This window comes from Rhipicephalus sanguineus, chromosome 2 (assembly GCF_013339695.2).
Source record: "Rhipicephalus sanguineus isolate Rsan-2018 chromosome 2, BIME_Rsan_1.4, whole genome shotgun sequence".
Lineage (NCBI taxonomy): Eukaryota > Metazoa > Arthropoda > Arachnida > Ixodida > Ixodidae > Rhipicephalus > Rhipicephalus sanguineus.
Window position 1 is genome coordinate 220,658,160 of NC_051177.1, and position 25,540 is coordinate 220,683,699.

The 25,540-nt window shown below is 48.2% G+C and overlaps 1 protein-coding gene across 2 annotated transcripts in view; it reads left to right on the plus strand.

Annotated features, from left to right (window-relative positions):
• Positions 1–25,540, plus strand: part of LOC119384102 (FMRFamide receptor) — a 915,010-nt gene that overhangs the window by 490,485 nt on the left and 398,985 nt on the right. For both annotated transcript variants that reach the window (XM_037652394.2, XM_037652395.2), the window contains exon 4: positions 19,715–20,009. The gene's annotated coding sequence lies outside the window, so the exon portion shown is untranslated. The remainder of the gene's footprint in view (positions 1–19,714; positions 20,010–25,540) is intronic.

Sequence of the window (25,540 nt, forward strand, 5' to 3'; positions counted from 1 at the left end):
TGTAGGCTCGTGTCCAAACGTACACCTCGGTGGATATCTCCAAATTCAGTCAGAACATGCTCCGCTGTTTCCCTATCTTCCCCAAAGTGCGTTGGCGGGCTAGTTGGTTGTTCATGCTAAGTTTCTACAGCGCGACTGGACGCGGACGGAGAAGGAACACGCAAACACACACACAGCGCTGACTTTCAACTGGAATGTTTATTTTTCATATGCACGTGACGCTTATATAGACACACGCGAGCAGGTGCACACAAAACAAGAAACAAAAGCAGGACCCAAACGCGCATGTTCTGCCGCGATCACAACCAGTTGCCACCAACCTAGAGTGACGAATCCAGATATCTCTTTTCCTTATCTGTTAGTGACAAGGACAGGTACTCCGAGGTACTTGTGACAGATAAGGAAAAGAGATATCTGGATTCGTCACTCTAGGTTGGTGGCAACTGGTTGTGATCGCGGCAGAACATGCGCGTTTGGGTCCTGCTTTTGTTTCTTGTTTTGTGTGCACCTGCTCGCGTGTGTCTATATAAGCGTCACGTGCATATGAAAAATAAACATTCCAGTAGAAAGTCAGCGCTGTGTGTGTGTTTGCATGTTCCTTCTCCGTCCGCGTCCAGTCGCGCTGTAGAAACTAAGCTATCTTCCCCGCAGCATGTGCATTGTTCTTCTTCTTTACTGAATCTCGCTTTATAACTACGCGTTCTAAGGCAACCCGATCTGACCTAAAACAGTAAAGCGCCTTCCCTTGAACTATCGTAAAATGCCTCCCTCCTTATTTCATTTTTGCCCTTTCGGTAATTACATAAAGCCGGTTTTTTCTCCATAGCTACCATCCAGTAAATCCTCTCCGCCTCTCTGACTTTTCGCTTAACGCTCTTTGTTGACATACGGCCTCCACTACCAGCCGTATATTTACTAGTGAGCCTCCTAGTTCTTTTTCTCCACTGTGTGTCCACGCTCTTCCTGTACAAATAACGGAACACCTTCTCTGCCCATCTACTCTGCTTCATATTCCTTAGCCTTTCTTCGAACCTCATTTTGCTCTGAGCTTCCCTCACCTCAAATCCTGCCCATCCCATATCGGCCTTTACAGCCTGATTTGTCGTCTTCCCGTGAGCACCCAACGCAAGGCGTCCCACAGTCCTCTGATTTATATCCATTCCCGATTGCACCTCTGCCCTCATGCACACCACTGATTTCCCAAAAGTAAGCCCCGGAACCATTACACCTTTCCACAGACCTCGAAGCACCTCGTACCTATTGTATCCCCACAACGCTCTGTGCTTCATTATTGCAGCATTCCTCTTTCCTTTTGCTGCCGAGGCTTTTTCCTGTACCTCCATGTACCTGTCACCCTCATTTATCGATACTCCGAGGTACTTGATTCGCTCACCCTCGGTATTTCTTGGCGCAGTATTGACACCGCCTTATCACAAGGATCATTGAATACCGTCAATGCACATTTTGTTACATTAAATCCTAGTCCTAGAGCTTCCCCTTTCCTTCCGCATATATCCGTCAGCTGCTGTATATCATCTCGACTGTCAGGAAATAAGACGATATCGTCAGCGTAAAATAATCCTGTTAGCTTCTGCTCAGTCATCACGCCGCCTTGTTTGTGCGACAGATTAAAACCAATGTTGCTACCTTCCAGCGCTTTTTCCATATTCGCCATGTACAGCATGAATAACAGCGGGGACAAAGGACATCCCTGTCTCGGCCCCTTGCTAGTCTCAACGTTCTCTTTGCTACAAACTCTTTCCCATTCTATGCAAACTGTATTTTCTCGGTATATCTCTCTCAAAAGCTGTATACAGTCGTCGCCTATGCCAATTTCTTTCAATATAACCCACAATATTTCCTGAATAACGTTGTCGTACGCCCCAGTGATGTCTAGAAAAGCCACGTACAAGGGCCTATTTTCTATTTTAGATATTTTTATACACTGAGTAAGAACAAACAGGTTATCGTCTAAGCGGCTGTCGACTCGAAATCCATTCTGGAATTCTCCCAAAATTTCGTTATGTTCTGCCCACTTTTCTATTTTCATTTTTACTGCTTGCAATGCCAACCTGTATAGCACTGATGTAATAGATGTAACTGACGCAATGCCAGCACTCGGCAGTGCCACGTGAGCCATGCCAGCACTAACCGTTGAGTCTATCAGAATTTCGTGCTTTTCGTCTACACGCTACACGCTGTTGTCTCGGCTTGCGCAGTCGAACACGCACTAAACGAAGTGAAATCAGTTTATCAAGCGCGCTAGTCAGGCGTGACAAGGCAGAACGGGCGCTCGACTGCACGCCAAAGCATGGTGGTAGACAATCAGCAACTCGCATCTCTCGTATATGAACCAGTCGAGAACTTCTACCCTCGTGTCATCACGTGAATCGCCATACTGGAGCCACTAAGTGCGCCGAAAAGACGGGAAACACTAGGACAAAATAATGCGCTCGTTCTTTGCATTTTCAGGGGTTGTTAGGGACCCTCTAAGCAGCGAGTCGCGACACCTCCCGCACACCGGCACTTGCTCGGGGCAGTCCGATACACAGACGCTGCCGGATCGTCGCCGCCACCGCACCGTCACGCCGCAGTCGACGGTCATGCTCGCTGGAGACGGTGGACAGATGTCCGGTGAACCGCAGACGATAACGCACGCCACAAGGGTACCCAAACGAATTCCCGACCAACACCCATTGAAATATTGCCGAAGCTCCCGCCAAGCACTCGTCTGGCTTATAGTCGACGGGCATTTTCGGCTTAGTGATATTGAAGTGCGTTTGTGCTTAGCGTCGTTGGCTTGATCGGCGACAGCGATTTCAGCCCGGTGGCGTCGGTCGGACTCACCTTTCTATTGCCCCAGGCGCTCTAGACGAGGTGGGTGGGTGGATGGATGCATGAACTCCCCCTTTACAACGGGGCGCTGTTGTTGACGAAACCATTTGGGTACGGTGTTGTTTTTTTCTCTACGTTGAAATAACCAATACATTCGATTATAGTCAGTGTCCCCTTGTCCTCAGCATTGCCACGGCTCCCTCTTTGCCTACACAGCGCACGAAGCATTGGCAGGTCATCGCAGAATGATAACGCTAGCACCTAAAATGCTGCGATATGCGACTGGTTTCGTTTTCGCGCCCAGCAATAGATGGCAGATTGAGCTTACGGTCTTGTCGACAGATAGCGCATTAATAATAATAATAATAATAATAATAATAATAATAATAATAATAATAATAATAATAATAATAATAATAATAATAATATCTGGGGTTTAACGTCCCCAAACCACGATATGATTATGAGAGACGCCGTAGTGGAGGGCTCCGGAAATTTAGACCACCTGGGGTTCTTCAACGTGCACCTAAATCTAAGCACACGGGCCTCCGACATTTTCGCCTCCATCGAAAATGCAGCCGCCGCGGCCGGGATTCGGTCCCGCGATCTTCGGGTCAGCAGTCGAGCGCCATAACCACTAGACCACCATGGCGGGGCGACAGATTGCGCATTACATTTTGAATAAAGGGCACAGCCACACATCGTCATCTGCTATTGAGACTGAGGTGAAAACGTCGTGAACACGGGGTGTCGCTAGAAGCAACGTTTCGACAAGTGCTCTTGTCTTCTTGAAAGCTGGAATTTGAAGGTTCCACTTCATGGCTGCAGCAATGAGACAAGTCCTCTTGTTAAAGCGTTGGCTGCAGCGACAACCCGTGTTTTTTATCGCTTCAATCTTTCATTTTCCCCCGAACTTCTGCCTTTTCTGGATTTTCCTGTTGAAACTGCTTGTACAAAGATACGAGTAAGACCGTACATACCTAATCCGCGAAGTGTTTTAAGTGCCAGAAATACGGACATGCAGCTCTTTCACTTGCAAACGACGCCTGGAATGTGCTATGAGTGGTGAACAGGAACATTCTGGTAACAATTGTGATGTCCCTCCTTATTGCGTCAATTGTAATGGAGCGCGCGCTGCGTACTCTTTATCATGTCCCGAGTGGGAAAAAGCAAAAAACAAAAAACAAAAAAGAACATTGTAACAGTAAAGGTCACACAAAACTTAACATTCAGAGAAGCTCGAAAACACCATTCATTTGTCCAAGGGATTAGCTATGCCAAAGCGGTCTGCCAGGACGGGGAGGTGCCACAACGATCACAAGTGGCCACCGCGCCGCTACACAGTGGAGCCATGGGTTTGCCGCACAGCCTTGCCCCGCCATCCTTCAAAGGAAGTCTGAAGCAGAGCCCATCGACCTCCACCCTGGTGGGCCCCAGCTTTTCCTCTGCAGGTGAAGCCGGCACGGCATGCCGTCATGAGCGGACGTCCACCGTCTCGCGTGAGACTATCGACCCAGGTACTGATGGACTGGCGCATTTAGCGCCGAGGGCAAGGCGCGAGTGTTTGGGCCACACCAAGAGAGAAAACTTCGAATTACTGGGCCTGGGGCCCTGTACGGAATATTAACTGCTCACTAATATACACACAGCTCTAATTCAATCATCGTTAAACGCACACTAATAATCCTTGGAAATATGAGAGATCTTCTTAGAAACCGTGATGATATTCAAGAGCTTCTCGACAAATACAATCCAACGGTGTTGTGTGTGCAAGAGACACACTTAAAAAAAAAACATTAGCTTCTTTTCAGAATACATTATTTTTTCATAGGCACCGCAATGACGATTTCGCGTCGTCTGGTGGCGCTAAATTATTCTTGATCAAATGCTCCCTGATAGCCCTTACAACTCCAAACGAGGCCGTTGCAGTCAGAGCTGTGCTGTGAAACAAACTTGTTACAGTATCCTCCCTCTACACGCCTCCGAGTTACCCACTTCAAAGACAAGAATTTCATGCTTTTTTAGAGGAACTGCCGGAGCCTTATGGACTACTTGGAGACTTAAGCGCACACAGCACTGTGTGAGGGGCCTCTCGCGGCGATGCGAGAGAATAAATGGTAGAAAACTTTTTTTTTCTTTTTGCTGGATTGCACATGCTAAACAAGAAATAAGCTACGTTGTACAGTAGTACGCACAAAACTTACTCATCCGTAGACTTAAGTATTGTCTCTCCTTCACTTATACCAGTCATGCAGTGGAACGTTCTCCAAAATCCCTACGACTACTCTCCTACATTTCTCAACGCAAGAAAGCAGGATGAGTGCTTGCCACACACTCCTCGCTTGAAGGTTGACTTAGCCTACTGGGAGATGTTCCGAGAACTCATGGATGCACCGCGGAAAGCATTGATGATGCACTTGCTTTTGAACAGCAGTTATAATGGATACCGCGTCTAAAACTATCCCCAGAAGATCTTGGCGGATCGGCAAACTCCCTGCTGGAATGACAGTTGCAGAAAAGCTCGCAGGAAGGCGGGGGGGGGGGGGGCTACTTTTTACAACTGCGGAAAACATTTCAAGCCTGTAAATCGCAGAGAAGAAGGACACGTCGACAAGCTAGACGGGAAAGCCGACAAAAATACGTCTCGCGCCTGAACTCAAAGGCAGATGACAGGAACGTTTGGTATAGAGTTAATGGAATAAAATGACGATGGTCATGCTCGCTACCTTTGATGAACACTCAGTGAGAAAGCCTTGAGGACCACGCAGACTCTTTGGGAGCACATTTTGAGCACACCTTCAGTTCATTACACTATACAGAATCTCTCCTGAGATTCAAAGAACAAATACGCCGATACCGCTCAGGAAGAAAATGCAAACAAAATGAGGCATACAACCATCAATTTAATTTTTGCAGAACTCCAGGCATCACTGGACAGCTGCAACAAATCTGCTCCAGGATCTGATCAGAGTTTTATGACATGAGAAAACACTTGCACGTCAAAACCAAGATAACTCTCTTGTGTCTTTCCAGTGATGTATGGCCAGCCGGATGCATTCCCTCTGCTTGGAAAGAGCCAATGCGTAATACCAATGCATAATACCAATGCTTAAAGAGGGAAAACATTCATCACTGCTTAGTAACTATAGGCCTATAGCATTAGCCAGCTGCCTTTGAAAGTGTTTTGGGAAAATTGTAAATCGGCTCGCATTACATTACTTGGAGAGCTACCAGGTTTCAGGGAGGGCAGGTCAACAACTGACCATTTCATTCGCGTCTAAGCGAACATTAGAGACGCCTTCATACGGAAACAATACTTCTTGTCTGTGTTTTTGGACATTGAAAAAGCATATAATAATACATGGCGCTTCGGAATTTTACGATATCTTTTTTCTATGACTGTCCACGGTGACAAGTTGAGTGTCATTGAAAGCGACCTGTGTGACTGCACATTTGGTGTCAAGCTTGGAAACGCTCTGTCAAGGCCATTTGTCCAAGAGAGCGGTTTGTCGCAAGGCGCTGTACTTAGCTGTAGTCTATTCATTCGAGAACTCAATTCCCTCCACACTGTTATTCCTCGCCCAGTGTCTTACTCTGTATATGTTGATGGTGTCCAGCTAGGATTTAAATCATGCAATACTGCTGCCTGAGAGCGACCGACGCAACTATATTTGAAGAAGTTGTCTAAATGGGCAGAACAGTATGGCTTCAAAATAGACACACAGAAGCGTACTTGTGTACCGTTCTCTAACAAGAGAGGTGTGACAAGCCAGCTCCCAGCATTTCCAGCGGCTCTATAATATACCGTGACCCTGAAAATCCCTGAAACTTCGTAAAGTAGCCACATGCTTTGGAGAAAGCGCGCCCCCTCTCTTTTCACCCTCCTCTGCCCTCCCCGACGCTCACGCCGCGTCCGCTTTCGCCAAGTAGCGTCACGTGGGATCTCGCGCAGATTTCGTTTGTTTAAAGTCGCTCTCATTGCCATCTTTGCTACAGATCTCTCCGTGCGCTGGCGAAGAGCGCATATAGACGTAGTTGCTGCTCCGTGCGCGTTGTGTTGCGACGAAAATTTGAATACAAGCGCCTTGTCCCGTTTTGCGCCACCGTCTTATATTTGTCCGATGTAATGATGAGTTGTGGGCTGCCACAACAGCGCAGACAACATCAAGGCACGCGATTCACGTGTAAAACTGCATCGTTTCCCGGGTATGTCGAACGAGAAATAAAGGTGAAAAGCGTAGATCACCGCAGTAAGGAGAATCAATATGTCCTTGCTCACAATGATGTCTCGCCTTCTGTTTTGCCTGTCTCAGTTCATCGCTTTCGTTCGTTTCGAATACCTGAGTCAGTGCGTAACGCGGCGCATGCACGCAGCGACTACGGTAATGATTACTGGCTGTCTCCTCGCATTGTGGGTCTAGTTACGGTTGTAGGTGAAAGAACTTTGTTTTTTCATTCCTCGTGTTCCTGAGACCTATCCGTCGTTGAACGTTCACACTCGCGTTTACCGCGGTTAGCGTTGTGCGGTTGTTTGAATTCAATTGAACTCGGCACATTGTCAAAAGTCCGGCGCCTGCAATTGACGCGTCGGGAAGGCTGCTTTATCACGCTTAAAGCTCCGTTAGCTGCCTCGAGTCTAAATCGGCGGGTGACGCTCCAGCGGCACGGAGAACTTGACCCTAACCTGCTCAGGCTTTTGAGTGCTATGGTGGTATAATTTCTATTTTTTCGGACGCCGCAAACGTTTGTTCGCGAAAGTACACGGCTGCTACTGCAAGCATGCCATATCAAAACAACAATCATATGCTTCATAGTCCACAACGCTGAACGTCGATAGCGTGCACGGCTTCGTTTCCCAGCGCATATGGACCTTTACGTATCTTTAACAAGACAGAATGAGTCGTACCTCGAGGAATAAGACCTACACGGTGTTATCGCGACTTAGGAAATGCATTTCGCGTTCCGTTCAGTAGGGCGTCGTTGTCGTCGATCGTCTGCTCTCCTCCGTAAATGTGACTGATTAACCTTTCTCCTTTGATTATGTTTGCCTTTCGGAAGTGCCTGTCCAGCTGGGAGACCTTTTTGAAACCGCACTGCAGACGGTATATTGTGAGGCGCCGCAAGAGCTCTGTACGTGCACGGAAGCGAGCGGCAGCGCGTTGAAGAGAAGGGAAAACGCGCGTTGTATGCCCCCAGTTTCTTTTTTTTTGGCCAGAAATGGCGCTGCCTGTCAAGAGTAGCAGCACCACTAAGCGACGCTTGGGGAGCCTATAGGCTGGGTGTGCGTGTGGGCGCAACGCGCGAGGCGTGTGTTGCTGCGGTTTGGGTGACTAGTTTTAAAGACTATAGTCTTTCTTGGGGAACTTAAACGAAACGCTGAAATTTCGGTCTATCTGTTGGTCTGTTTGTCTCTGTCACCCGATTCAGCCACTTGACCAAAGTTGAACCACTTGCTTACCGCCCACCCAGCTTGAACTGGTACGGCTGTTCATACTTGTGAACGTTGTCAATCAAAAAGTAAATATTACGCATATCTGAGGCGCAACATCACTAGGTAGGTATTAGATGGTGTGTTCCTTTACTAGAAAATACATAGATACGTAATTCTAAAGACCCTAGTTTCTTAAGCTGCGCTGAAAATGCGATGCGCCGACGAAAGCTCCCTGCCACGGACGAAGGAAAGAACTTTCCTCCTCCGTGCCCTCTGCACAAGTTCGTTTCCCGACGCATTGCCAGATAGCGCCCGTATCACACGAAGCGTAGAGTTACTGCATATGCTACCTTTAGGTAGCAGAGTTGTGCATCTGTCTTCCAAACGCCGCTAGCAACCATGCGTTGCGGAGAAGCTGACGCTGAGGCAAAGTTTTGTATTTCTCGATGACGTCGCTGCAGCGAACCGGATTGACACTAGTCATTCACATTAAAGTAAATCACCGGTCTTCGACGCGACAAACATGTCGACCGGTGACCCGGTAGGCATGTCGCCTGCAAAACCGGAGTGAGTCTTCGCGACATAGCCGTGGCTGCTAGCCAGACCTATGCGCATCTCTGCTACCGAAAGGTAGCATATACAGTAACTGTAAGGCAGCGCTTCTCTATCGTCTTTCGACGACATTTGCAGCGAAGCACGCAGATACGCGGCCAATCTTTTTTCATTGAAACGTGTGATTGACGCAATGCTGCGTTAACCGAGTACAAGTGGCGCGTTCCGTACACCCTAGCGTTCCGCAGCGCTTCATGTGGCTGCATGGGTAAAACTGCCTCTTAGGCGTCCCCTCAGATTAATTGTAGCGGCCGCTTGAGCGCAGGGAATCGGCCGGGTGCAGGTCGGGTACAGACATAATAGTCAGCAGTCGGCAACTGCCGCGGCCGGCAACATCTTTTTTCTCCTTTCAAGGGGATTATAACACGCGCCCACCCCAATTTTATGCATATCTCGTTTTGCCTGTCAGCTTACATGAATGTAGCTTTCGACGAAAATTCGTTCTTCGAAGAATGATGAAATGTCGTTCGTTGAGCTTTCCTTTCCTTTGACGTGTAAAATTATTTTTCTACTGCGTCGCAATGAAGGTAGTTGCTTCTTGCGTTCGCTTTCTCATCTGATGCATAGTCGTGTGTTGCATAGCCTTATTTTTACATTTTCGTCATGTGTTGAATTGCTGTATGTACATGTTTTTCTTACTGTTATGTGGCGAATTGCGAGGCACATATTTTGCTTATTGATTGTAAACATGTATACGGCAATGTACATTGGCCACAGTTGTAATTATTGTTGTTGGTATTGTTTTTGTATATTCATATACCCGCTCCTGCTTGGGCCCGAGTAGAGCCTGCAGTATTTGTAAATAAATAAATAAAAAATCAAGCAAACATAGTATAATGGGTGCGTGACGAGACACGATTATGCAAATAGTAATGAAAGGTCGTGGTGTCTGCTTTGAATAAAGGTGTATTAACGCGAATATAACGCACAATTGTATTCGGGGCGCCATTTCGGATTGACGAAAAATGTAGTTATGAATTTCAGAATAAAAAATGGTCTCATAGCATGGCAAAAACATTGGAGCTCACTCAGATTCACTCAAAAGATATATTTTGCTCTGAAAGCTCCCTGGGAATTAAGCTCACCACCATATTTCCTCAGCCGGCCTCACTCAGACTGAGAGTCATGGCTTGACTCGTGTCTGAGTGAGCTTGAGTGAGTCGACTCATTAGTCGGTTAGCGTAAAATGAGCTTTTTCGGTGATGGTGTCAATGCTATTTAACTCCAATATCTCACATAATCGGTGCTCTACCATACGCCTTTTGATCTTTTACCTCAAATACGAGTGTTCAGTGGTTTCATTCCAGTAATAACATTTTTATGATATGCGCGCTACTCATACATAATATTTTTATCAAGAACTTCCTGTGAAAGAGTTTTCGGAGGGGACCTCATGCCCCTCCCCGCTCCTCTCACTCAACTCACGCTTGCGATCAATTATTATTGAAGTGGCGCATGAACACTAGCGAGTTGAGGTATATGTGAATAGATTTCAATATAAACGTAAGCCGATATAAGGCTGATGGTAATGCTGAAGATCAGTAGATAGAACCATAGGTCGGCAATAAAAGGTGAAGCTCACTCAGACTCACTCAAGAAATATGTTTTGCGCTTAGGGCTCACTCGGACTCAGACTCACCAATATTTTTCTTAACCGGACTCACTCGGACTGAGACTCACTAATATTTTAATCAACCCGACTGACTCGGACTCCAACTCGCTAAATTATTGCTCACCCGAACCCACTCACACTCAGACTCACGGCCCGATCAGAGTCTCAGTGAGTCAACCCATAAGTGAGTGTGCCGACCTATGCATGGTCGTGACGATAAAGAAGGCGGCACTTGGTCTATTACAGACGAAACTATTTACTTGGGCTGCCTTGTACATGGAGAATGAGAAGTCAGGCAACAAGAAATTCGCTCTGTGCACTGATAGCGGCGGGAACTGTCGTCGGTTGTGCAGTAATCTGCCAAGCGGTAAAGCGCGTCGGCTTTAATACATGTTCTATCGAAGATTCCAGCGTTATCGCTGGTAGCCGCGTAAGCTGTCTACAGTGTTTGCGGGTGAAATCAAAATGAAACACGCGTCGCAATGCCCCCCTCTGAAAAAGCATCGCCCCAATGCTTAAAACAGAACATCAATTGAAAACATGCCTGCAGTACGAAATAATAATAATACAGCAAGCAGAACTAGACTTCTGCGGTTCCTTCACTTGCAAAGAACAGCTTGAGGCGCACGACATGAACGACTTCTGGTCGTGCGTTGCGCCACTGAGAGTTGTATTGTATGGCCCCAACTAATCGCCGAAGAAGTTTTTCACTGGGTCTGTGTCACACGCTCGCCAGGCTGGCATTCTACGTGGCGTCGTCGAAGGTTGTAACGACAGTTGTGGGTCCTTTTCTGGCACTGGCTGCGCAGACGGGCGAGAGCGCGCTGAAGGGAAACGCTGACGTTGAGGTCTTCTTCGTCGGTGACGTTGGATAGCACGGCGTCGAGCGTCGTCGCCCGGCTGCTTCCGTCGACCAACATGTACGGCACCATCTGCGTCGTTTCTCACACGACCTTGTTGTACGCGAAGGTCACGTATGGAAGGATGGCATTCCACGTCTTGTGTTCGACGTCGAGGTACATGGCCAGAATGTCGGCGATGGTCTTATTTACACGCTCGGTGAGGGCATTGGTCTGTGGGTGGTAGGTTATGATCTGGCGGTGGCTTATCTGGCTGTACCACAGGATCGCCTCAGTTAGGTCAGCAGTAAAGGCCGTACCTCTGTCGGTAATGAAGACCTCGGGGGCGCCATGACAGAGGACGATGTTCTCAACGAAGAACTTGGCTACCTCGGTGGCACTTTAGGCAGGGCACTGGTTCTGGCGTAGCGGGTGAGGTAGTCCGCGGCTACGATGATCTATTTGTTTCTGGAAGTCGACGGCGGGAGCGGCCGCAGTAAGTCCATACCGATTTGCTGGATCGGCCGGCGCGGTAGCTGGATGGGTTGCAGAAGTCCGGCTGGCCTAGTCGGCGGTGTCTTCCACCGCTGACAATCTCGGCAAGCCTTTATATAATGTGTGACGTCGACAATGAGGCGTGGCCAGTAGTACATTTCTTGTATCCTCGCGATATTGCGGGAAAATCCAAGGTGCCCAGCCGTCGGGTCGTCATGTAAAGCTTCCAGAACGTCTGGACGAAATGCTGAAGGTATAACGACCAGGTAGTCAGCTTGAAGTGGCCAGAAGTTCTTCTTTAGGAACACGCCGCTCCGAAAGAAAAACGACGCAGGTCCTCGCTTGAGTACCTTTGGAACAACGGTGGTCTCGCCCTCGAGGTATTCCACAAGGCCCCTGAGTTCCCGTTCGGCTCGTTGTCGTTCAGCGAAGTCGCCGGCACTTGAGGTTCCCAAGAAGCTGTCACCGTCCTGGCCGTCCTGCGGCGGTGGGACAACGGGGCCACGGGACGGGCAGTCGGCGTCAGAGTGCTTTCGTGCGGATTTGTAAACGACGGTAACGTCGAATTCCTGAAGTCGCAGACTCCACCGTGTGAGGCGACCTGAAGGGTCCTTCAATATATATAGCCAACACAAGGCGTCGTGGTCGCTTACAGCATTGAAGGGCCTGACGTATATGTAGGACCGAAACTTTGATGCAGCCCAGATGATATCAAGGCACTCCTTTTCTGTTGTGCCATAGTTGTCTTCCGCCTTAGATAGCGACCCGCTAACATAACTGATAACCTTTTCTAGTCCGTCTGTCCTCTGCACAAGGATGGCTCCGAGCCCTACGCTGCTTGAGTCGGTGCAGATTTCCGTGTTGGCGTATTCGTCAAAATACGCAAGTATCAGAGGGCGTCTGCAGGCGTCGTTTCAGTCCTTGAAATGCTTCGACTTGCGTCGTTTCTCACTTCAATCACACGTCGGTTTTCGTGAAGTGAGATAGTGGCTCGGCGATCCGTGAAAATCCCTTGACGAAGCGTGTTTAATGGGTGCACAAGTCGAGAAATTGGCATACGGCCTTCTTGTGAGTGGGCGGCGGCAGAGGCGTAGGTAGAAATTATTTTCGCGGAGGGGGGCACCCCCTTGATCTGGAGTGGTGGCCGGGCAGGCAGAAAGGCTAGTACGCCAGAAAGGAACAACGCTGAACGATATGTGAGAATCAGGTCAATCAGAGTGGCGGACAAGGATTTTGAAGTCAGTGCGTACGAGACGGCCCCACACACGACGTGTAAAGGGGTCATTCGCAATGTGGACATTATGGATGGCCCTGCGACCCTTGAGCGGAACATCGTGAATGATCGCAATCCACTGGCTATGGCGGTCAAAAGAATCAAGAATACAGGCTCAGTCATCATTGTCTTCGACGGCTTAAGAGTGCCCAATTTTGTTAGGTATGGGCCAACATTGGTCCGGTGTTACTTGTATCGAAAGCAAGTGGACATATGTTATGTGTGTGGCAAGCTTGGACATCGGGCGGATGTCTGTCCGGCGCCCGATTGTCTTGAATGCCGAGGATGTGGGGCTCGGAACCCTGAAGAGGACCATAACTGTGAGCCTTGTTGCAAACTTTGTGGCGGCCGACACCTGACGGCGGATAAACAATGCAGACAACGGTACCAGGTTCCCTACGTCGTGCGCGTTCGACGACAGGAGAGAGCCAGGGTGGAGCTAGCAGCGGAACAAGAAGCAGCCGAAGCGGCGCAGCTGGCGAGCGTCCCCCAACGCTCTAGGGGATGCTCGCGCTCTCGGAGCCGGTCAAAGTCGAGGCGGCAGTCATCGTCTGGGACTCCAGCCCCCAGGAGCCGCTCTGTGTCTATTGGTGGAGGCGGCGGTGCAGCTGGAGGCCGGGCCACCTGGGCTGACAAGGTCAAGGGCAGCATCAACACCGGCCGAACGCGTGAGCAGAGCCAGGAGCATGTGTCTGGTAATAGGGACAAAGACAGGATTGCGCAATTGGAGAAAGAAAATCATAGCTTAAAAGCAGCCATTGAAGGGCTTGTAAAAGAGATAGCTGAACTTAAGAGAAGCTTACAGTCCGCTAACAGCGATAGCTCAGGTCAGGGTAGCAAACCTGATGGCCCGGTTGAGGTACCAAGGTCTGTGGAGGTTGCTAAAGAGAACATGGCTGACGAGGAGACGCCAGCTCCGAAAAAGAGGGCCCTCTCCTCGACTGTGCGGGTTCAGGCCAAGGTTGGTTCCGAGCTTAAAGAAATGATGGCGGCATTGCAAGAAAGCGTAAATCAGGTCATTAATAGATTGGAGCGGATAGAAGAGCGAGAAAATGTCACGGATCAGAGATTAGGCAAAATTGAAGTCTATCTAAATGAGACGGTGGTTCCTGTTATGGAGCGGGAGTGCTCTCGGCCGCTTGCCCAGCAAGATAAATCTCCTAGTGGCATTAAGCTCACCTTAAGTAAACCGAATTTACATGGTCAAGATGGCGGCTCCAATAAATAGTTCATTTAGTATTTGGCAGTGGAATTGTAGGGGATTCAATCATAAGAAGGCGTCCCTGCAGCAGTTTGTTAGAACGGGTAGTGTGAAACCTCAGGTCATCATGCTACAGGAAACCCTAACGTCTAGCGTGACCTTAACCGGTTTCAAAGCGGAGGTTAAAGGTAATGAGCAGGGCAGAGGGCTCGCAACACTCATTAATAGAAGGTTGGCGTATGTTAGGCATGATCTTCACATGGCGGATTGCAGGATTGAATATATTATGGTGGAAGTAATTTTAGGTCGGCAAGGGGCATGTCAGAGGAGCGTCTACCTGCTTAACTTGTACAGTAGCCCCCGAGACACGAAACAGAGTTTCAAATCTCTCTTGAACAAGGCAGCCAGTCTAGCTAAGAATGCGCCATTGCTTATTGGAGGAGACTTTAATGCCCCCTATCATGTATGGAAGTATGCCTATAGCACTACTAAGGGGGAGAGACTATGTCAGCAGGCACTAGACTTGAATTTATCTCTGATTACAGACCCTTCGTATCCCACTCGATGCGGCACGTCGACATGTAGAGATTCGACACCGGATCTTACTTTTGTTCGGGGGGTGGTGGATTCCTCTTGGTCAAATTCTAATATAGATTTTGGTAGCGATCATTACATACTTATGATTACTTTGGTAATGTCTAAAAAAAGGAGCGCACATTTAGGGTTGTTGACTGGGATGCATTTAGGAAACGAAGAACGCAGAGAAACGAAGATGAGGGTAGTGAGTTGACCTTAGAACAGTGGACTGGTCAGCTTAAAAGTGACGTTGAGGCGACCACTAAAGAAATTAAAACAGATATTGACACAGAGCAAATGGATAGTCGTCTGGCGCATTTGTTGGAAGCGAAGCAGTCAATGTTAGCGAGATGGAAGGGTCAGAGGTTGAACAGAAGGCTTAGAAAGCGTATAGCAATGATTAATCGGCAAATTGAAGACCATTGTCGGGTATTGTGCAAGCAGCAATGGGATGAAGTATGTAATTCGATTGATGGTGGCATTAAAAGGGGAGGCGCCTGGAATTTGTTGCGACATTTACTGGATGAGACAAACACTAAGTCTAATCAGAGGACGATAATAGGTAAGCTGGTTCATGAGGCGTGTCGGGACTCCACGGAGGAGGAGGTACTGAAGGATTTGGCTGACAGATACCTTCCGTTGGAGAACTTGCAGGACACGCCTGACGTTGTCCTGGAATATAGTGGGAATGAGAATAGAATTATGGATGATGAATTTACTGAAAGTGATATAAGGGTGGCGTTGCAGGATCTTAATAGTCGATTGGCATCAGGGCCGGATGGCATTACAAATAAAATGTTACGGAATTTAGACGAGGGGTCTATTCAGTTCCTTACGCGGGAGATAAACAGCCAATGGAAGGAAGGATCTTTCCCAGAAGAGTGGAAACTTGCAACTACAGTTCTCATCCCGAAACCAGGGAAGGCCATAGGGCTTGAAAATCTCAGACCAATTTCGCTGACATCGTGTTTGGGGAAAGTGGCTGAGCATGTGATCTTAAATAGGCTGACACGTTATGTTGAGGACAATGGGGTCTTTTCGCCCTCGATGATAGGATTTCGGCCCGGCCTCTCGACTCAGGATGCTATGATCAGGATTAAGCATCAGCTACTTGATCGGCGGACGAGGGATACTAAAGTACTACTTGGACGTGATGTGGAAAAAGCTTTTGATAATCTCCGACACTCTTTTATTCTACGAGTGCTGTCGGACTTGAATCTGGGGCAACGGCTTTTCCATTTTGTTAAGGCTTTCCTTATGGATAGACGGACATGTCTTAGGTTAGGGGAGATCAAGTCGGATGTCTTTAAATTGGGTTGTCGTGGTACGCCGCAGGGATCCGTCCTCTCGCCTATGTTGTTCAATCTGGCGATGTCAAAGTTGGCTAATGTACTGAACACAGTCGAGGGTATTGGCTATACTATCTACGCGGATGATGTTACTGTATGGAGTGTCGGTGGTAGTGACGGAGAGCTTGAGGCTAGGCTGCAGGAAGTGGTAACGCTTACGGAAGAGTGTTTGGGTCTTATGGGGCTCAAGTGCTCCACTAAAAAGTCGGAGATGTTAATCTTCAAATCTAGGAAATTAGGTCGGAGGCCCAAGGATTGGTTACCAGAAGTTGAGACTTGCATTACACTCCATACTAGGGATGGGTCACTGATACCAAAAGTAGAGGCTATCAGAGTCCTCGGCTTGGTAGTTGAAGCAAATGGATCGAATAATATAACCATTCAGCGTATTACCAAGAGGACGCAGGAGGCCATAAGACTTATCAGAAGGATATCTAATAGGCATAGGGGATTAGGAGAAGAAGGCGCGATGCGGTTAGTTCACGCGTTTATTTTGTGCCATTTCTCGTATGTGGCAGCTATGCTAAATTGGAAAAGGGGGGAGAGAGACAAATTGGACGCTTTAATTAGAAAAGCCGTTAAGGCGGCTCTTGGTCTGCCTGTGAGTACGTCAAACGATATCTTGTTGCGGTTGGGATTGCATAATACTTTGGATGAAATTGCGGAGGCTCAGCGTACGGCACAGAAAGAGCGGTTGCTAGGTACACCGGCGGGTAGGTATATCTTAGAGTCAATTGGAGAATCGGTGGTTGCGTCGCGCGATGGGGAGCGTCTATACGAGTTGAACGCGAACCTTAGGGCTAATATCATGGTTCATCCGTTTCCGCGGAATGTGCACCCTGTGCACAATGTAGGGAGGCGAAAGGCGAGAGCTAGGGCTCTGTTGCGAGAGGCAAAGGATCGGGAGGAGGAGTCGGCGTTTGTTGACGCTGCATGGATTAATGGGAAAGATGCTTACTCGGTGGTGGTGGTAGATGGCAAAGGGAGCGTTCGCAATGCCGCTTCCGTTTACACAAAAAATCCGGGGGTCGCTGAGCAGGTGGCTATTGCTCTAGCACTCATTGATTCAGGCAGAGTTTTAGTCTTTAGTGACTCGCGATCTGCGATTAAAGCCTTCTCGAGAGGAGTTGTTGCAGAACCGGCTTACAGACTGCTGCAGGGTAGGGACATCACTTCGCATACAGTTACTTGGTTTCCGGCGCACATGGGGTCAGTGGAGGGAGCCCCGCGTAACCTCAACGAGGTGGCGCACAGGGAGGCACGAGGATTAGTGTGCCGTGCACTCCCTGAGGAGGCCGGATCTCCCGCTCCTGAGTTTAGGGACCAGCTATTAACTTATAACGATATCACCAAGCACTATTACCTAGGGCGCAGGGCATTCCCCTTGCCACATTCTAGATTAAACAGGCCACAGGCGGTTACGTTAAGGCTTCTGCAGACGCGGACGTACCCTAACCCGGTCGTCATGAATAAAATTAATCCGGACTGCGGGATTTCAGTCTATTGTAGTAAGTGCGGGGGTTTGCTCGATTTAGACCACATGCTTTGGCGCTGCTCGGCGTTGGCCGGTGATGGTTCTCAAGGTGAACAGTGGTGGCAGCGAATGCTGCACAGTGACGCGCTGGCGGACCAACTCAGGGCTGTCCAGAGGGCCCGTGTGGCGGCAGAAGGGCTTGGCCTCTCTGTCCCGACATGGGAGCGGCCCGCATCAGTCCTGGACTGAATCCTCAGGACATCAATAAAGTTATCCATACCATACCATACGGCAACCAAAGCCACGTCGTCGTTCTGTTCGTCATCCTTGCCATGCCTTGTTGTTCATAAGAGTGGTCTTAGGATTCACTCGAAGGCACCTTGATTTTGCAAACATTAGCTTCGCGAATCTTCGCCACTTAAGGCGCGTCCACACTTGGCCTCGAAGCGGGCGGAAGCTGCAAAACTCACCGGAAATTCACTCGCTTCACTGCCTGAGCGGCCGGAAAACCAGGCGGCGAGCCCGACGCGATAAAATCGGTCCGAGATCGATTTTTCCGCCACGCAAAAGTGGATCGGCTTTCCGTTTCACGGGAAGCCGTACTTTGGCTGCACTAGCTGAAATCACGTGATGTAAAAACCGCCGGCCACAAATTCAACATGGAAGCCAGGACGTCGGCGGTGGCTCGCACCAGCGCAATTGCCAATTACTCGTGCAGCGCGACAAAACTCGCAGCCTCTACAACGACGCGCTTCTGATAGCCTGGTTTGGATTAAGATTGCCGAGAAGACTGGAATTCGCAGAACGCGAAGCAGCGGCGGGTCGGCGTGCCCCAACGTATCTCGCTTTTGCACAGCCGGGTCAATCCGCCGCCGTGGCTGCTGGCGTGCCCGCTTATGTCGTTTCTGCGGGTGTATCTCCCTAAACAACGGTTTGAAAAGGTGAAAGCCATTTATTCCCGTGTTTTGCATGCATTATTCGAATTCGGTGTAAGAAATAAATGCTCAGGAAAAGGGCAAAATAGAATGAATTCTCGAGTGAATTCTCGAATGAATGCTCCCCCCCTCGCGTCATTTCATGCTTGTTAAAGACGGGCGGGGTGTTTCCTGTCTGCTTCGACGGCAGGCCTCTCGAGCGGGGTGATGTTATTGCATGCGCCCTCCGAGCGACGGAAATGGGTCGGCTGGTTTGATCTCTCCTTCGGCCGCGTTCGTCGCCCCCGCTTGCGCGGTAGAACATACGATGCGTGGTGTGATCTTATCAATTTGGACTTCGTACGGGACATGATGGTGACGGCAAAAACCTGTCAAGACTGTCCATATAATTGCCATCGCAATAAGAAGTCAACACACCACAAACGCCGTGGTTAACTTTGCTTAACTGGGTCCGTTGGTATGAATCCATTGTAATAAGCGGCACAAAAATCGAGATGAATAACACAGGAAGGCAAGGACTAGAACAAACGCTGTTCTTGCCCTTACCTGTCTGCGTCGTCTCCGTCTTTGCGCCGTGTTTTAAGGTGGCTCTGGTGCAGTCGTTGCAAACAGCCTTGAGCTTGCAAAGTGGAAGCGGCTCCTAGATGAGCGAACTTGGCAATGTAGAAAAAATTCAAATATATTTATAGTTTCTTTTTCAGGCCATATATTTTTCATAACGCGGCCTGTGGCGAAATATGTGGCAAAGAAAAAGTTAAGTACTGACATCTATGTACAAATGACACAGTGTGGGGTGTCATTGCTTGATAATACCGCTTGATGAACGGTAGCCTAACGGAAGTAGCAACCAGCCTCACAATTGTCAGCCACGCTTAAGTATTTGGGTATTTTAGATATTTTTACGAAAAGTTTCATTTCAGGCAGTGCTTTTTCCCTAGCTGGAATGAGCACTCGCTATTCGTAAAAGCAGACATGCCGCCTGTTCCATTGCCAGTGCTTTTGTTTCATTTGTTTCGAGCACTGATACTCTCGTCTGTTCATGGTGGGAAGGATTTGTGTTTTTATGTTTTCTTATTGTGCAGGCATTCTTCCGCCTTGGCGCATCATGGACGCAACTTCGTAGCCACTTCAAGCCTGCCAGAACGCTGAGAGTACGTCAAACAGGCACGGTGGCTCATGAAGACATTGAACTTCGATGAACCGTTGGTGTAGTGAAAAGTAGTTTAGGTTGGTGCGTTAATGCGGTCCAGCATTGCTCGGAGGTATCGTCACCGGACCCAACGTTCGGTACTACGTCACGTGTTTGAGAAGCAGTGTGGGAGGTCGGATGTGCCGAGCCTAGGTTTTCTGTCGTGGAACCTCAAGCTTGCAGCAAAGGTGAGATATCGTTTGTGTGGGCAACCGAAAGGTTGGCGCGGTTAACGATAGACGGTTAATAGTGTCACAAAGCTATGTCAAAAAATGCTCAACAATGTGCCCTCCGCCTGCCGTTGAACTTCACCGCAACACACACGCCTAACTGAATGGGGAGCGTTAAAAGTACACAATTGCTGCAGCAAATGAACACGCTTCTGTATGGAGTTTTTCATCGGGCTAGGTGGACATGTCTGGCAAGCAGCGCATTCCTCCTTGGAATGTGCGCGACAGCTTGGAGTGCGCATGCTAGTGCGTGAATGTGTGGAGTTGTCGAACAATTTGTGAGTGTTCTAGGCTTCTTTTTTTGTCTTTTACTTCAAAGCCAGCAAAAGGTCAACGGGAAACCTCTGTTCCCTTTTTGGTTGCCCTAACTGCAGAAGAAGAAAACTGCTGTCTGAAGAAGTATGTGACGCGCATCACCAAACGCGGAGTGTTTCCTCCCCCTCACTCTTGAAGGTACTCCGTTTGTCTTACGTTACGGGTTATAAATCGGCAAGTGCTGCAATATATCCAGAATACCCAATACTCAACACAGTCAAATGGTAATCGGATATGGGCAGATTGGCGAACTAACTTATGTAAGCGGTCAGGCACGGCCCTGTCCGGCAAAGTGCAAAACATCTAAGCGCCACTCGTGAACTAGCATACCTGTGTAAGCCACCGACGTTCATTTCGCTTCCACTTATTACAGCGAAGCCGTATACTTCTCGTTGATCGGAAAATTTTGTGGCGTAAACACAAATAGCCAGGTTAAAGGGCCCCTAAACCACCAGCAGACTCCTGCGCTAGCAGATGCGCGCGCTCCTTGCGTTTTCACCCTGGACGCTGAGGAATGAGGAAGGGCATTCGGAGAGGTGGACAGATGAGCCGACGAACGCGTTCGCTGTAGACTCGTTCACAACTGCAACGCCGCAACCAAATTTCTACCTCCGGGTGATTCAAGGGCCCTTTAGAAATTGAAGGCAAACATCACATCTTTTTTCTTTGCAATCCGGCGCGCAGCATAAAGCTCAGTATTCGTTTCAATAAAGAAACCCACACAGCAGCCATCAAAACCGCATGGCAGATGATAAAGCGCCTATGAACAATGGGAACACCCTCCCACGCGTTACCGGTAAAGATCCAGTTGCTTTGTACTACACACGAGGGCTTCGAATGACGTCAAACGTCCCTTCCTACTCCCCGCGTGTGTTTCCCGTCTAGCGACTCATTCAGTTCATTCTGAGACTGCTATGGGTAAACCACGGAAATTAAATGCACCAGAATAACAGCGTGAATTCAATGCTTGACGAAATGAACAAAGTCATCTTGCTGAAAATGGTCGCGGAACCAATCAAGGTCTACCACAGCGACCACAAAGCGATTATTACTACCGTTTCTGTAAAGTAATAATAAAACGTACCCCCCCCCCCCCATCAGATTGTGTGTTCTTTGGTACAGCTTCGCTAGACATTCAGGATCGCAGGGCGGGATGGCGCCCAATGTTTTTATTATCGTTTAATGTGACGTCTTTGGTCTAAAGATTAGTCTCGTAGCTCGGCTCAACGCGGTTATCGCTGCAAATGATGTAGCTGTATTATCACGGATGAGAAAGCCCTCACTTCGCAGCGGGTTAACCGGCATCGTACATATAATTTGTGCTCCACACCGGACCTGTCATTCCTGAACACCCACTGAACACTGCATGAAAAGGACGCGGCGGGATGCTTGTGGTGAGGTTACAAGTACCGCAAAAAAGCGGGGTGTATCGTAGACGATATGCGATATGAAAGCCGCGCATATACGTATGAAAATGGTTTTTGTCGTTTCGTGTGTAGGGAAACTTCTTCTTTTTGCCTAATGAATGAATGCGTAAACTTTATGAAACGTCCGGCAGTTTTCTTCGGGTGAGGCGTGGGGAAGGCGGGATTAACCCCTGTCCCGTCCCACCCTCCGGCAATGATGATGCCGTCAGGTGACGGCTCGAAGTCCTTGGGCCCGGGTGGCATCTCCGGCTTGCCGGACGGCCTAAAGAGGGTCGGTCAGCTTGTCGCTGGTGAGTGCCGCCTCCCAGCGACAGCGACGCCGACGTAGCCGATATGCAGACAATTTTTATGTGGTGAAAAATCATGTCCGACCAGTCCCGCAATGATATACTGCACAGTTGATCATCGTCGAAATAACAAAAAAAGCACGTTGCTACGCTTGTCTTGTCTAGGTTTCTGGAACTGCAATCTTTGCCACTTAGTTTTGCGGACGACAGCGAGTATTTTTCAGAAAGGGCACACTTGGTAGACGAAGCTATTGTAGAAAACGCGCAATTAACCACCGAGGCCGATCATAGGCTCCAGCTCGGGCGTACTGCGTTCCTCATCGGCAGAAGCAGCTCTCTGCTCATCTTCATCTCATAGCCGCCGAGAGTCAATCGAATATCGCGATTTTCAAAAAAATAAAAAATGGGAAATGCGCCGGCATGTCAACATCGGCATGTATTTTATGCGTTTAATTCCGTCTGGCCAATTAACAAGCGAGTCATAAGCGCTCACTCCTTGAAAGTTGAGAAGCAAGACAGATAACACTTTCAGAGCAAGAAACCGTCAGCGCCACGAAATCAAGAGTGACCTCTCTGCGTTCACGCACAACCGCATGTACGAGCGGTAGCCGGTGCGAAAGCATTAAAAACGTGAATAATAAAAAATCTAAAAGATTGCAGTACAAGAAAAAATTCACTGCATTACCTAACTGCGCCAGCACTCACTTTCCATGCAAGAACGACTCGCAATATTTGAGCGTTTTTCCAGAAGAGAGACAGTACCGAAAATGTGGCATCGACCACTTGCTACATGTTCGCGCCGCCGTATATTAACATCATTGACCCTCAACGGATCAAACTAGGGGTGTGCTAATATTCGAAAATTTCGAATAACGAATCGAATAGCATTCTATTCGATTCGGTACTCGAATCGAATAGTACATACTCGAAATACCGAATATTTTTCGAATAGTTTTCGAATAATTAGCGCTGATGGGAGAACCCCAAAACAATGAAACTTTGGAATAGTTAAATGCCATTTTTCTTCTTTTAATCACTAAATTACCAGTATGCATGCAGCCCAAGCTTTAACGAAACTACAGACGCTATATTGATTACCGGATGAAGGCGTTTTTTTTATGAAAGCTCCATACTCGCTCAGTTTTTACTATGCTGCCTCTGCATCGCATTAATCAGTTCCTGTCATCATCTTGTAAGAACTGAAGGTGCACCTGCATTCAGCTTCATGAATAGCAATAGATGCAAGGGTTGTGTTCGCGTAAATTGTTTTTGCAGATACAGCTTTCAACACCGCTGTCTACATGCCTTCAGTGCCGAGGACCATGTTGCGATGGCAGGTTTATGTGTTTCATTACCGCCTTAGCTGTATGCGTAGTCTTCGGTTCAAAATTGTTTAGATTTTATGTCTCAGTTTTATTTAAAAGCAGGCGACAAAGCATCTGCATACACTGCTTTATTTCAACCTACATTTACAAAATATTTCGAACGCTCTGGTCGCTGCTGTATACGAGCTTACCTCCTATTTCATAACTGTGGTATTTTGAGTCTGTTAAAAGTAAGCGCAACGCTCTTTGGTGGAAGTTCGTGAATACTTCTTTCAAAAAAAGAAAAAAAAACGCTGCGGAGTTCTAGGACCGTTTTGAGAAAGGTTGTTTTACCATTCGAAAACTATTCGAAAATTATTCGATTAGTATTCGTATTCGATTCGTATTCGATTCGGTTCCAAAATTCACTATTCGCACACCCCTAGATCAAACCTTTTCAGGACGTCTCACAGACTCATTTCCTACCTAGACTACATCACTCCATGCAAAATCCAGAGCGCCAGAAGGGAAAAAAATCACAGCATATCCACGGGGTGAATGATGATGAGTGGGGCGAAGCTACGGAGGGAATCATCTGTAAACCGTGAAACTCTTCCGTGAAATGCGCCCAGTACATAATATAAAGAGTGTGAAACATCGTGTATATATTAAACATCAAACTTTTATTGTACTGTTAGTTTACGTGGTCCCTTCATTATCACTTGTGATCAGTGAAATTCAAGGAAGAAGTCCGCTCCCGAGCGAAAGAGCGCCAAGAGCGATCGCATTCCCCGCTCGCCCTGTGCGAATTAAAGGCAAGGCTAGAGGGAAGACAGGACGCGCGTTCCACGACGCGAGGTCGGTAGCATGCCCAACGAAAGCCAACGGAACGCGATCGTGCAAGTGCTCCGGCTTCGCATCGCCTCATGGTTCCATTTAGCGTCCCAAAACCAAATATATTGCTCAAGGTGTGCCTTTCGTTTTTCGTAGAAATAATTTCTTTATCATGTACATTAAGACTAAAAGTTGAAAGCTCACTAGAGTGTATCGCCCGCAAAGTATGTCTTTTAGTGTGATTTAACTCTCGTACGGCAGGGTCCTCGCGCCGTTGCCGGTCCACCTCGCCCGTTGACGATCGGGCGAGGAGGCTACATAGAACTACTACTACTACACTTTAAGAAAAACATCTGGCGTTCTTTCGTTCTGCTTTTACAAAACATCTGGCGTCTTTCGTTGGTTTATTTCATCAATCAACGGCGTTTTGAACAAAATTTTTATTGTTTAATCACGCACAGGAGAAATCTCACCAGGCACTACCTTGGAGGTAAACAATGGCTGCTAATGGGAATGAGAGACAGAAGAAGTCGGCTTTAAGCTAACACTTACACTTCTACTTCTACTAACGTTTCCTACTGGAACATGCCAATGGCTGCTAATGGGGAATGAGAGACAGAAGAATTCGGCTTTTAGTTAACGCGCACGCTGCGAATTTTTTATTGTTCAACAACGCACAGGAGAAATCTCCCACCGGCACCACCTTGGAGGTCAAAGCGTAAGACTTGTTACGCACTACTACGATGACGACGATTACGAGGGACGAACGGGTGCCGCCTTAAGGAGCTTCGCCCCTAAAACCGACTGCAAGTGCAGCCGCACGTATACCTGCTATACAAACGCGGAGCTTCGCACAAGCCAGGGGGTTGCCAGACCAGAGATGGCGCCGCCCGCGAGGGAATACGGCGACGCCAACGAAAAAATGGTGTATACCCTTATACAATAGGATCTTTATGACAGGGGGGGGGGGTCTCCCCTCTTCCACTCTTTAGGGAGGGGCTCAGCCCCCATCGGCAGGTCAACTGTAGCACTGCGGCACCTATTCGACAAGCACTATATATAGTGTGTCGGTGTGCGGGACAGTGAAAGAGAGAGCGCACGCGCTTTATATTGGTCGCCGCACTTCGAGCCTCCCCCTCCTTCACTGAAGGGAGAGTTTAAGGCCTGTATATAATAGTGTTGCCACTGCAACTAACCTCACTATACAATCAGCGCCATAAGTAACCATAGCACACAGTCAATCCAGAAAGGAAGCTGGGCAAATCAGTTCGGAAACTTTCTTACTATTTGATATTACATTTGTTAAAGACTTTCTCTGGCGG